The 13,646-nt window shown below is 32.0% G+C and overlaps 1 protein-coding gene and 1 long non-coding RNA gene across 2 annotated transcripts in view; one reads left to right on the top strand and one right to left on the bottom strand.

Moving 5' to 3' along the window:
- Positions 1–13,646, bottom strand: part of PCDH15 (protocadherin related 15) — a 990,428-nt gene that overhangs the window by 646,892 nt on the left and 329,890 nt on the right. The gene's annotated exons all lie outside the window — the stretch shown is intronic.
- LOC144331020 (uncharacterized) overlaps positions 7,781–13,646 on the top strand; it is a 172,797-nt gene continuing 166,931 nt past the window's right edge. The window contains exon 1 of the long non-coding RNA XR_013397851.1: positions 7,781–7,867. This is a non-coding gene — a long non-coding RNA (uncharacterized LOC144331020). The remainder of the gene's footprint in view (positions 7,868–13,646) is intronic.

The raw sequence follows: 13,646 nt of genomic DNA, 5'->3' as shown, positions 1-13,646 counted from the left end.
ACTGAAATCCTGGCATATTTTGTTAAATAGATTACAGTTAAAAATCAACGCTGATTTTGATAAAATGTTTTAAGGTTTTTCAATCAATGAAACAAATTCTTTGAACAGAGTGAAAATTAATTTTTACAGATTATATAAATATAAATTTGAAATAAAACAAATTCTTAAAAGGAATAAAAACTAAGTTTTACAGATTATGTAAATACGTCCAACCTCTTTTACATGGAAAACAGTATGAAATTTAGCCTATTCTGATGTTTTCACAATTTTATATAATCTACAACTTAGTCTTCTAATTTTTTTTTAATGTTAGACTTTTAATTGGGCCACTTACAACAAAGAACAAAATGTTTTATTATACATTTTCCCCAAGTATTTTATATAAATGTAATTAAGTTTCATCATGCGGATTCAAGCTGCATTGCCAAAAATTAAGTGGCTGTGAACTATAGATGTGACTTATTTAGCATTTCAGTAACAACTAATACCAATGACTATTGCACTGTATGGAAGTTGCAAAAAACAATTATAATATGCACCATTTATTCTAATTGAAACTTAAAACTTTATTTAACACCATGACCAGCTATCTAAATTTATATTCTAACTACATCATTGTTTGAGTTGTATATGTTTGGAAAATTTATGTAATATTCTTAAGTCTTAATATCATTATTTATAAAATTCTGATAACAATTCTTACTTGTGAGATCCCTATACATATTACAGATTATGCATGTACAGCAACTAGTAAAGTGGCACCCAAATCTTCATTCACTTGCATTTAATCATGCTGACCTATACAGATCTTTAAACAGTATGGCAATTATAATCATATTATATTTTTTATGAAATATATCTTATTTATACACACTTATTCAGATAAGCAAAACATAATTAGCAGAAATAAAAATCAATGTAATTTATTATCATGTTTGCATTGCCTCTGAGGGCAAGAGATTTCTAGTAAAAAACTGGTATCTGTGATATTTATGATATGTCCAAAAATTTGTAGGTAAAGATGAAGATGATGATTGTCCCGGAATGCCATACAAATTATTTCAAAAGTGGTAATAAACTTATATTGATCCATCTTTATGTACTGTCAACAAACTCCCTCAAGGCCAGGCCTTAACCCAGTATATATACGCATAGTGATTACGTTCATAGGGAACTTACAGGACCTATGTTACAAGCTTTAACACTTTCATTCATAATAGGTTATATGGTCTTTTTATACACTATGATAAAACTATTTTCTCTACTTAATAAATGAAATACTTAAGTACCTGACTGAAGATCACACATCGCATAACCAGATTGCAAACATAGGCAGTCTGAATCCACAAGGCATACACTCATCATGATGTGCCCGAATTCCATCTCTACACATCTGCGTCCACCACTAAACAGGAAATTATTTGAGATCAGTGAGTATGTGTTTTGCACTCAGAGTATGGCATAGGGCCTGTCGTGTACTACATGCTTATAAAGCATGTGTGTTGAATAAATGAACAAATCTACTTTTTTAACTTTTACTTTTTCTTTTTGCGACAGAGTCTCGCTCTATCACCCAGGCTGATGTGCAAGGGGTGCAGGGTTCAACAATTCTCATGCCTGAGCCTCCCCAGTAGCTGGGATTACAGGCATGTGCCAACACATTCAACTAATTTATGTATTTATATATCTTTGTAGAGACAGGCTGATCTCAAACTCCTGAGCTCAAGAGATCTGCCCACCTTGTCCTCCCAAAGTGCTGGGATTACAGGCATGAGCTACTGCACTTGGCCAAATAAGCAATTTTTTTTTTTTAAGTGAAATACTTACTTGGCAGAGACCACCTACTGTTATGCAATCATTCTATGGTCTTTAAAATCTGAGACTAATTTCCAGTATCAAACTTCATATTTTTAGATTTTTATATATTCATTGTCATGTGAGAATTTTACGGTGGTCAAGTTCAAATGGCCCAAATATCTAGTCACCCTAATAATATTTTCAGTATTTTTCAAAAGCTTAGAGATTTTGATCATTTACTAATGACACTCCACTGCTCACTAAAAGCTACACTGACTAGCACAAACATCCTGCTTATTTGCTTAGAGTGAAGGTGCTGGTTGGCACATTTTGATGAGAAATTCTGATCTGCAGGCATATGTAGATTTGGATATTAAAAAAAAAAATGAAATAAGACATTTTAAAAGTATCAGGTTTACAGAGAAAAAGTTTACTAAAACATGTCCTAAGGAAAAAGACTTTGAAACCAGTTACCTAGCAAACTGTAAAAGCTAAATGCCCCAAATTGTAATAATAGCCAGTTGCACCAAAATTCAATCTGTTGTTCACATTTTTTCAAGATAAAAACGTTACTATGTATTGCCAAGTTTGAAATTTAATGCTCTATCTCATTCCTTTAAGCCAGATCTTTACCAAGGAATTTCTACTTCAAAAGAAAGTGACACAATACCCATAATTAATATAAAAATAAGCATTTGCCTATTTTCAGGAGAGTACATTAAGTCATTAGTATAAATGGTGTTTTGCCCTGCACTCTCTTTACATGATTCCATCTCTTTCCATCTGGGAGCAAACTTAACAAGCAATTTAAAAATAATTGGTGAATTAAATTCTCATTGGTGGCATCATTTTCCTTTTTCGCTTATGTCTTCAGCAGACTTACTCTAGCAGTACCATTAATATAGCTGCGTTAAAAAAAAATTCTGTGCAAATGGCATATTATAAAATTAAATGGTAACATATTGTGTTGCTTGGGATCACAGTCAAGTCTAGAGGCAAAATAGAAATAACAGATGCAATACAAATGTAGAGTTATTATGTGTGTCATACTGGAATCTAGTCTCACAAAATCAGCACAATATGCTCTACCTGAGGATAAGCTAGGGAAAAGAAAAAAAAAGAAAGAAAGAAAGAAGGAAGGTTGTGCCGGCAACATAAACGGAGAGACAGAAACATTTTAATCTTAATATGGTAATACATTTTGAAAAGAAATGGTACACATATTTTTTATTTAAAATTTCAGACAAAGAGAAATGCCTTCTATATTAATATCATTCTCGAAAATGTTTTCTGGATCACAAAATTTCTGACATTAGTGAATTTACTAGTTTGAATGGGCCTAATTAAATTCTTCCATAAAACTATTTACAGAGGTACCTCCTGATTTTATTAGTCCTTTAGTGATGCTGCATGTCTGGTTTGGAGAGTAACCTCCAGCAAATGAATAATATTTATGCTTAAAACTTAAATGTGTGTGTTTAAGATATTGAATATGTAATTTAATGTAATATCTCTAATACTACGTTTTACTAATTATCTAATTTATGTGTGATACATTGTATCATCATATAGCTGCCTGGGTGTGTTTTGAATTGTAATCCAAAAGGAATTATCTCAATTATAATAACTTTTTTCTTTACATTAAAACGCAAAAGATCCCTTTTCCTCATAGAAAAAAATAAGAATGTAAAAAAAAATCAAAACTATGTTTTTTGGTGAAATTACAGGCTCCATTTATTTGCCTTCCCATTATTTATGCTTTTTTCCATGTGACTTTGCAGTTCCTTCTCCAAAAATTCCCCCTGCTTATCTCTTTCTGAACAAACAGATCTTACTTCTCACTGAAAAAACTGAGGGATTTGAGAAAATAATACTGTTAAATTATATAAACATATAGTAAGCATTTTCTTACAACTGTGAGTGTAAATGATGTCACATTACACTTACTATCTACAATTTACTACCTCACTTCACCACCTCACCTACCACAACTCTCAGAATAAGTACCCGTCTCCAGAAAAAACGAGTCTGTTTTTAGTGATTTGATTTAGGTGAATGTTAAATTATTTGTCTCAAAACATAATTATGATTCACTAGAGTTGAAAATAATAATTACTCTTGTAATGAGCTCTACGAGCAAGATGAACAAGTCTACATACCATTTGTAAAGTACAGTAGTTTTGCTAGCTAGTTGATAGAATCATGATCAAGTAACATGATGCCATCTTGGCCAGCCATCAGCAAACTATAATAGCTGATACTGATAATTACGAATAACAGCAAATTTGAAAATAATTACATAGTTAAATACTTATTCGTGGTAATTAGCTGCTTTTAGAATCTATGTTAATGGGTCAAGTTAGAAGAAGTAATTGGATCACTAGGAGACACTTAGTAGTTAAGAGACTTGGGAATGAGGTTGGGATATTTGAAAAGTAAAAAAGGGAAAGATTAACTGAAATGCTTTTAAGGAGATTTAGATCTCCAAAATTCTTCTTTAACTCACAGTCAATTGACTTCAGATTTGCCTATGCCCATATATCACCCCTCACACATTGAGATTAGAAGCAAGCACATATGGCAGTGGCGAGGTAGTGAATAGAATAAAGCAGCCATTTGTAGCCCAGAATCAGAAATTTAGGAAGTGATCCAGAGAATAGAGCTTGAATACTGACTACAGGGAGACTATAAAAGGAATAAAATATGAATTTCTAGGCAGGTGCCAGAATCTAAACAATGATAGGCAGGTACATATCTACCAGCTATCAGAAGCAAACATGGCAGAGATTCAAGGTAGAGAGTGAGGCAGACTAATAAAAGATAACAATAGCCAAACAGCATAGAAACAATGTAATGATCACAAATGATTCTGTTTCTTCCATCCTTCTTCTAGAATTCTATATGTGACAGAAAGTCTAAAATGAAACAAAATAATATGGAAATTATAATTAAAATTATTCTTGACTGAATTACAGTCAACATGAACATAGGGATATGGACAACAGCAACATTAGAGGGGTTGTATTTGCAGGGTCTTTCTGGAGTCAAGTGAATTTGGAATTACAATATGGTATGTGTTTAATGCTTAGCAATTATGTTATGAGCAAACAACAAGTTATATTGGTGTGGGATTTTGAGCAAAATTGCTTTGTTTGCATTTTTAAATTTTATTTTGTGAAGGGAGAGGACTGAATTTTAAATCTCAGTTGAGACTTTCCATTTGCAGAAATTGTGGATTGTCATTTTAGGAATCTTCCATTAGATAATGTCAGCTCCTAATATTTTTCATTCTTTTGTAACTTCTTTTTTTATTAAATTGAGATTCTCAATGAAGTCATACTGCTATGGAGAATAAATAGATCTGCAAGAAAATTGTGATGTCTTTACCAAAAGAAGGTGATAGGATTGCAGGTGATACAAACAAATGAAATAAAAGAAACAGAAAACCTAAAGAAATCAATCCTATACTTTGTCCTCTCCATTTTTTTTTCTCCTTTATTTCTCACACTTTTTCTTTGGAAAGTTACCCTTTTAGTTCCAAAAATGTAGAGAAGGGTATATTCATTATTTTAGTTTTTGTTTTATTTCAGTTGCTTTAAAAATATTTTTCTATTTGATCCTAGCATTCACCCTATCAAAAATATATTATCAATGTTTTGACAAATAAGGGTGATGATGTTCAAATTTCAGTGACACACTTAGTAATTAACAGAGCCTGTACCCAAACTTGAGTTTGACACATTTTTAATACTTATGCTATTTCTTACATGCTATGTTAGGTTATAGAGGATTTTTCCCACTGTCCAAAACCTATTTTTATGTCCTTCATAATCTTCCGAAATGTTTTTGCCACTTTAAGGAGGAAAAATTGTCTGTATAATCCAAAACAGCAATTTTGCTGTTGCAATGGAACCCAACAAGTGATGCCAGCCCATTGAATTGAACAGACAGTGATGATTCTTTGTAAAGAGAAAAAATATACATACACCTCTATAATGTGAACAGAGCATGATAAGTATCATTTTTGCAATTTGGCTGCTTGACATCCTGTGTGGAGAAGTGCTGAATATCCTTTTTTTGAGCATAAAACAAGGAGATGGCTTTTTTCCCCCCTCACGCACTCAAGGGACTCACTCAAACACCTAATAGTGCTGTTCAACCTTTAATACATTCATAATGGAATTCCCCAGTAACAGTGTTTTCACTTGCCTGAGTAGAGGCTCCAGCTGCAGCCTCTTCAAATACTTAAAAGAAAATACTATTCACATTAGTTGTAAGAATCTTCAAAAGAATGCTAGAATACCTCAAATAGAAAATTCACAAGCAGTAGCAGACAGGAAGGCACAGAGCATATCAGTGAATAGTAGCTATAAATCAGATACAAGCCACATTAATGAATTGAGATAAGAAGTGTGAAATAAAATCGATCCCAGCTTATCAGAGAAGGAGGAGAGGGTTATTTTTAATCTTGGGATGAATTTAAAATCAATAAAAAGTATAACAGACTCATAACCAGAAATCAATGACAATGCAAGGAGTTGGGAAAAAATTAAAAACAAAGGAAAAAAGTATACCAATTTACTTCAACAGTTACAAGAAGCCTTATTTGATAGTGTTAACTATATTCATAATGAACATGTGTATAGAGCCTTTTAAAACATCCCATCAAGCACTGAACAGTTGAATGTGACCACTCAAATAATATTTGGTGAACATAAAGAAGAATCCCCATAAATAATAATCTTTCAGGTCAAATATCTTAGATATAAAAGTTAAGGCTATAGGGAGAGTAAGAACTCTTTGTGTGAAGACACTCATAATTAACAGTAGCAACTATATAAGGCTGAAACGGGCAGGGATTATGAAATTCCACAATTGGAGAACACTTATTTTCTTTTTTTCCCTCTCATAAATTTTGTTCAGAATACCAATTTTGGGAATCAAGCAGAAGCATTCCTTGCCAATAGTGCTCATACGATGTCAAAAGTTTTGATCAATAACAATATTTTCCGACTTTCTATATACCAGAAACTTTCTACCCTAGAAAATCAAAGGACCCCATTAACTGAAAATGTGTTTCTAGAAAAGTATTCCAAAATACGTCATACAGGGATCTAGCTCTTCAGCCAAGCAATTGAGCCTCTTTTCCTTTTGTAAGCAGCATATCAAAGTAAGGCCAAAGTTGAATACTAAGAAAGGAATGGAGTTACTTATATTTAATATTTAGGACACAAAATCAGAGCAAAGTATAATTGCATAGCGCTTGCTATATTTCAAATTTGTCTCCTTCTGGAAGGAACTTCATCTCTGCTCCCTGAAAGCCGAAAACAACAGGCTACTATTTTTGTTTTTCATGAAGCTAGAAATTAGCCAGTTGCTAGACTTCAACTGTGATATACTCATGAGAAGAGACAAGCTGGAGAATTTCAGCCTAGACTAAACAGGACAGATGGAGTTGCTTTTTACCTTTATACAGATCACGAGTTTTTAGCCATTTATTTTTCAAAAGTCTAGTCTTCAGCAGGGAGCATCCATATGCATGTGTGCAATTCACGTTGAATTCTGAAATAAGACTTCTGGTTTATCCATAAATTTGACAAAATAAATTCTCGAGGCATGGCCTGGCAACAAAGAGCTTGAATAAATTCTTTAAAGCTCTTTTGTAGTAAAAGCCAACGCCATGAGAGGCGTTGATCTCTAACGGTTATATGAAAAGATGTTTAAGTAACTTTTCAGAGGCATCAGTTTAAAAATCTAGTCAATGATGTAGCATTGAGGATGGAGTTTGCTGACTTTCATTTTACATAAGTAGTCAGACTAACCAGGGTGTTAGTAATTTGAATCTAAGCAATAAAGACTGTGAAGTCACGTTGATACAGTTACCATAAATGGGAATCAGAGAGTCCCACCAGCATCACAGAGAACAATTCAGTCAGTAGCTTGGTCAGGGCCCTGCTGGTCATTAACAACTCCATTAAGCTAAGACAGAAACTGGAAACATTGCCCAGAGAGGTAATCAGAAACAGTATGCTCCCAAGAGTTTCCTTAAAAGGTGCTCATTTTTATCCTGGTAAGATTTAGAACTAAGTATATAGATATTTAAGAGAATCATATTAGAGTCTGGATATTTGAAATCTATCAATATTTGCTATTTTATATTCTTAAAATAACTAAGATAAATTGGCTTTTTGAATCACACTTGTACTTATGATGAATAATTAAGTAATTTATATACAGTTATATTAAACTTATATCTATTAAATTCATATAGAAGAGGCTACTAGTTACTCCCAAATGTTCATTTTTCCTTCCTTCCTTCCTTCCTTCCTTCCTTCCTTCCTTCCTTCCTTCCTTTCTTTTCTTACTTTCTTTTTTAAAATACTGCTCCTTCCTGCACACTGATTTTTTTTCATTTTTTGTTAGCAGTAAAAATCTTGATTTTTTTTGTAAGTCTAAAAGACTGTAAAACCTTCCATTCTCTGCTCAGTTATTTGTGATGTTAGGACTAAGTTCTAACTACTTAGATGTATTTATAGTGTTATATAAAACTTCCAGAAAGCATCTTTGGGGGAACAGGGGCTTGCCCTTTTTCTTCTTCTCTCCATTCTCTTTCTTGGGACTCTACTTGGGACTCCATTTTAAGCAGTCATTATAGACTATGAGATTAAGGATTAGACCTTGGCAATGGAAGAATGTTGAGCTGAGAGGGGATGAGTTAATGAGGTATTCAGAGAGCTGCAATACTAGTTGTTGGCTTCATATATCGAGACTTCTTTTATAAAATGCAAACTTCCATTCATACTTGTCATTATTATATATTTGGGAGGTTCTCTATTTCATGAAGCTAAGCCATATACTAAATAGTTTGTATTTAGAAGGTCAGAGTCTTTCAAAAGTATATATGCACAATGGAATACTATTCAGCCATAAAAAGGAAAGAAATGATTTCTTTGCAGCAACATGGAAGGAACTACAGACCATAATCTTAAGTGAAACAACTAAAACACAGAAAGTCAAATATCACATGTTTTCACTTAAAAATGGGAGCTAAATAATGTGTACACATGGACACAAAGTGTGTAATAATAGAAAATGGAGACTCAGAAGGGTGAAGAGTGGGAGGGGGATGCACGATGGGAAATTAATTAATGTATACAAGTGGGTGTTACTCTGGTGATGGATACACTTAAAGCCCTGACTTCACAACTACACAATGTGTTCATGTAGCAAAATTACATTGGTGTCACATACATTTATACAAATAAAAATAAATCACTACAATTACAACTTTTCCCTTATTAGCTTTATGAAGTTTATGTAAGTACTCATGAGTTGTGTCTTTCAGTCAAAACAACTACAAAGGAAATTATCTATCTAGATTTATATAACTGATATAAAATATCTCTATAGATCTATCTGTCCATCAATATCTACCTATCAATTACTTTTAAAGGTTATTAACTATACAGCTTTGTAAAAGGATCCACACATTAATCAAGTCCCTTTCTCCTCTTAAAGTCATAGTCAAAAGTTGCTAGAAGTTACTATACATATAAATAAATAACATGGTTTTGTAGGCTAAACCCAGATAGTAAAGGAACTAAACTAATATTTTAATGTCCTAGCCTTTTATTTTTAAAAAATAAAAATAAAATAATGCATATATACACAAAACTATTTTCTTATGGAAAATGCTGATAGGCATTTTTTCTAAAATAAACAAAGGTCATCTGATCAAAGTGAATCTTTTGACAAATTAGACTAGTTTGATAACCTGGGTTTTAAAGAAACTGTATTCTTTTTCCTTGATTTTAGAAGAGAACAGCAAAATATAATTATAAATTGTATTTTATTTTAAAATATAACATGCATTTTTCTCACTAAAAGACTATGAAATTCCTAAACTTTTCATACTGTTTTACTAATGAATTAAGCTAACATTACTACCACATATAAGTAAAATAAATTTAAAATTATGTTTTTAATCAAATTAAATTATAATTTTAAGAAACATTTTTATAGTAATGGAATATAGTTTTGAACTTATATTAAACCCAAATTAATTGGATACTTGGATTATTTTTAACTAAAGTAGAATATTAAAATATTGGTTATCAGCATAATTTTGATATAAATTCCTTTGATTCTTATTTTTACATGATATAGAATAGCTCTAACTTTAGGCCATGTTTGAAGATGTCTTAACGTTTGCCTTTCTAAGGTGTGGTAAAAATAATGTGTATGGCTGTCAGATATCATATTATATGCATTCATTAGCATAGCTGTAGTGTTAGACAAATCTAAACTCCACTTCATTCCATGATGTAGAAGTTAAATACTAAAAATTATGTTAATATGGGTAATTTAAAATATACTAGAATCAGTACTGGCAGATAAGAATTGTGTATGAAAAGAAAGATGACGCACTTTTGTTTATTAAGGGAAAATGAGAGTAGTTTTATGCTAAAGTGAAGTATCAGGTATTTTCAGATGTGAAATAGAAGAGTAAATGATAAAACCTAAGTAAATACAGAAAGTCATAGTTTTTGGAAATGAGAATTTAATTATCTTAGATTATAATATCTAAAAATAATGAATCTGGAAAAAAGTAGTAGAATGTTAAAAATTTCCCAAGATTAGGTTAGTTTTCATGGTTGGTCAGTTAATATTGAAAGCATTAAAGAAGCTTGTGAATCTTTCACTGCCAAATATTAACAGTGCAAAATTAGACTTTTTCTATTGAAATAATAAATTAATCTTGAATTATTTAGTCTGATTTTAACAATCTATAATAATTATTTACTTTCCATGTAACCTTCTCACATGAATGGCTCACCAGAATAGTTTCTTATGTGTTGTGCTGAATTTATTATGCCCTGGATCAATCACTTCTGAAGGAGCTAAGATACCATTAAATTGTGTTAATACTTTCTGTTTATTTAAAATATTGTATTTTCTCTTGATTAACTTGTATTCAAGCCACAACCTTTTATTGTTCTCAGATACTGATATTAATATTCTAATCAAGTGAATACATCCCTCTGATAACTCTTGACATTTTCTTCTCAAAATTAATTCCTAAATCTAGAAAAATACAATTTAGTGTGCTTTTTATACCTAATACTATCTTTGTGATATCTCAAATGATCACAGAAAAATCACATGTTTGTCTTTTCCTCTATAAAAAAGAGTAATGCTGAAAATAATTATACTTGTTGGATATGCTCTTCATGTCTTACATAGCTCAACACTATGATAAAAGCTACAAGAGGAGTTGTTAAACAAAAGCCTTCTCTAAGATAGTTTTGTTCAGGAAAAACATATATTTATAATTATCTGGAGTGTAAAGTCTCTGAAATACATACATCTTACACACATACAGGCATACATTAGAGAGTAGAGAGAGATGTACATATATATTTTCTGGAGACTGTACATTCAGGAGATTTATAAATATAAATTTATATTTATAAATATTTATAAATATCCTTATACATATTTTTAACCTCAGAACATAATTACTAAATAACCTTATGACTAAATATATATTATACCCTAATAGATCTTACTAGTCTTTATTATTACGTGTTGGTCCTCTAATAAATTTGTCCTCTTACTAGTCTTTATTATTACTTGTTGGTCCTCTAATAAATTTGCTGTGGTTAGGAAGAGAAATTTAACTTATTCCTTTGATATTGCTAGGGAAGAAATAAGGAAAGCAGTGGGGACTATTTCCTGTAGCTGGAACCCCTTATATCATTTTTATTTTTCATTTTTAAGAGCAATACAGAGAAGATTCATCAATCTATTTTGGGGTAGTAATTGCTTTTTGCTATTTTAAGCTCATCTGTAAAAATCAAAGTGAAACTGACTAGGTTTTATGATATTTTCTAAAAAGTCAAAATTCTGGTGTTTGCTATTCCTTTTAGGAATATATGGTAAATGTTTCCCTGTGTGCTCATTACCAATTCATCTGCATAATGAAGAGTTAAAATCTTATTGAGAAATGCCTTGTAATCAATTGAGAATCTAATTTTACCTGTTTGGAAAGGTTACTTACAAAAGCACCCACGATGATCCAAACTTATATTACACATCATCTGATTATCAAATTTAAAGTAATATGTCATTTGTTATTCATATTTAGTGTTACAACTCCTTAAGAACAACTCAATCTATTTTCCTGTAAGAGCAGGACAGCTGCAATAACAGCAAAATTGTATACCTTAAGTGTAGCGTAAGAATTCAGGGTGAAACACATTCCAAGTAGTAGCTTAAAATGTCAGTATCATACATGGCTCCCTGAATAAAAGGCAAGGTGTGTCAACCTGAACAGACATTCACCTCTTTGCACTAAAGTGAGAGATACAAAGACCTCTTCTACTCCCAGTAGAGAGATGTGCTGAGACATTCAAGAGTCAAAGACACTCAGCTGTCTGAGGTAAATACTGTGAGTCTTCAGGTCTCTGTAAATTGTCTTACAGCTGTAAAGGATTCAAAGTAAAATTTACAGAATGATCATAAATAAATAAAATGTGGTGGATTATAGTAGTTATTGTCTTTAGCTGTCCATAATTTATTATGTTTCTACTTCTTGTAACTGTACAGTAGTTCTCCTTTATCCAAATGCTTTCTTTCTATGGCTTCAGTTGCCTGCACTCAACTGTGTTCCAAAATTATTAAATGGATAATTCTAGAAATACATAAGTCATAAGTTTCAAATTGTGTGCCATTCTGAGTAGCATGATAAAATCTGTTATACCTCTCTATTCTTTCTTTATCACAAGAAGAAAGGTGAGTGCAGTACTATAAGGTATTTTGAGAGCAGACTACATTCACATAACTTTTATTACAGTGTATTGTTATAACTGTTCAATTTTATTATTAGGGTTGTTAATCTCTTACTGTCTTCAATTTATAAATTAAACTTTATCACAGTTTATTAGTCTGTTTTCATGCTGCTGATAAAGACATACCTGAGACTGGGCAATTCACAAAAGACAGAAGTTTAATGGACTTACAGTTCCATATGGCTGGAGAGCCCTCACAATAATGGTGGAAGACAAGGAGGAGCAAGTCACATCTTACATAGATGGCAGCAGGTAAAGGGAGAGAATTTGTGCAGGGAACTCCTATTTATAAAACCATCACATTTTGTGAGACTTATTCTCTGTCACTAGAACAGCAACAGAAAGATTTGCCCTCATGATTCAATTACCTCCCACTGGGTCCCTCCCTCAACACATGGGAATTCAAGATGAGATTTGAGTGGAACACAGTCAACCATATCAAAGAGTTATATAAGTATAGGAAAAATCTAGTATAAATAGGTTCAGTATTATTCATGGTTTTAGGCACTGGGGGTCTTGGAATGTATTGTGCGTGGATAAAAGGGGACTACTATATTTTCATTTCTCTGGGGGTGGGGGAAAACAAAACTCATAGAGTGGATAGATTATGGTGCCTCCTAAACCTACCCAACCAAGTGAAACCAGCAGTTTACATCAGAGTACCTTATTTTCATTGAACACAGATATTGGCATATTGTGTCTTGTCACTCCTGCATAGAATTTTCTAATTTATAAGAGATACATACATCTATTTTGCTCTTTGATTGTGAACTTTAAAGTGTATGTTTGGAGAGAACCACTCTAAAGAGAAAACATCTAGAGTGGGAGATGACAATCTTAAACTTCACCCAAATCCAGTGATCCTGAAAAAAGAAAAATGAAGGTTAAGAAACTCCCCCACCCTTTTCTATTCCAGGGAATGGCTTACTGCAAAGAATCACTCTTTCCCATATAACTTAGATAAGACCCACAGATGTATTCCTTGTTTATCTATGAAAA

This window comes from Macaca mulatta, chromosome 9, assembly GCF_049350105.2.
Source record: "Macaca mulatta isolate MMU2019108-1 chromosome 9, T2T-MMU8v2.0, whole genome shotgun sequence".
Classification (NCBI taxonomy): domain Eukaryota; kingdom Metazoa; phylum Chordata; class Mammalia; order Primates; family Cercopithecidae; genus Macaca; species Macaca mulatta.
This window is presented reverse-complemented; position numbering and strand designations above follow the sequence as displayed.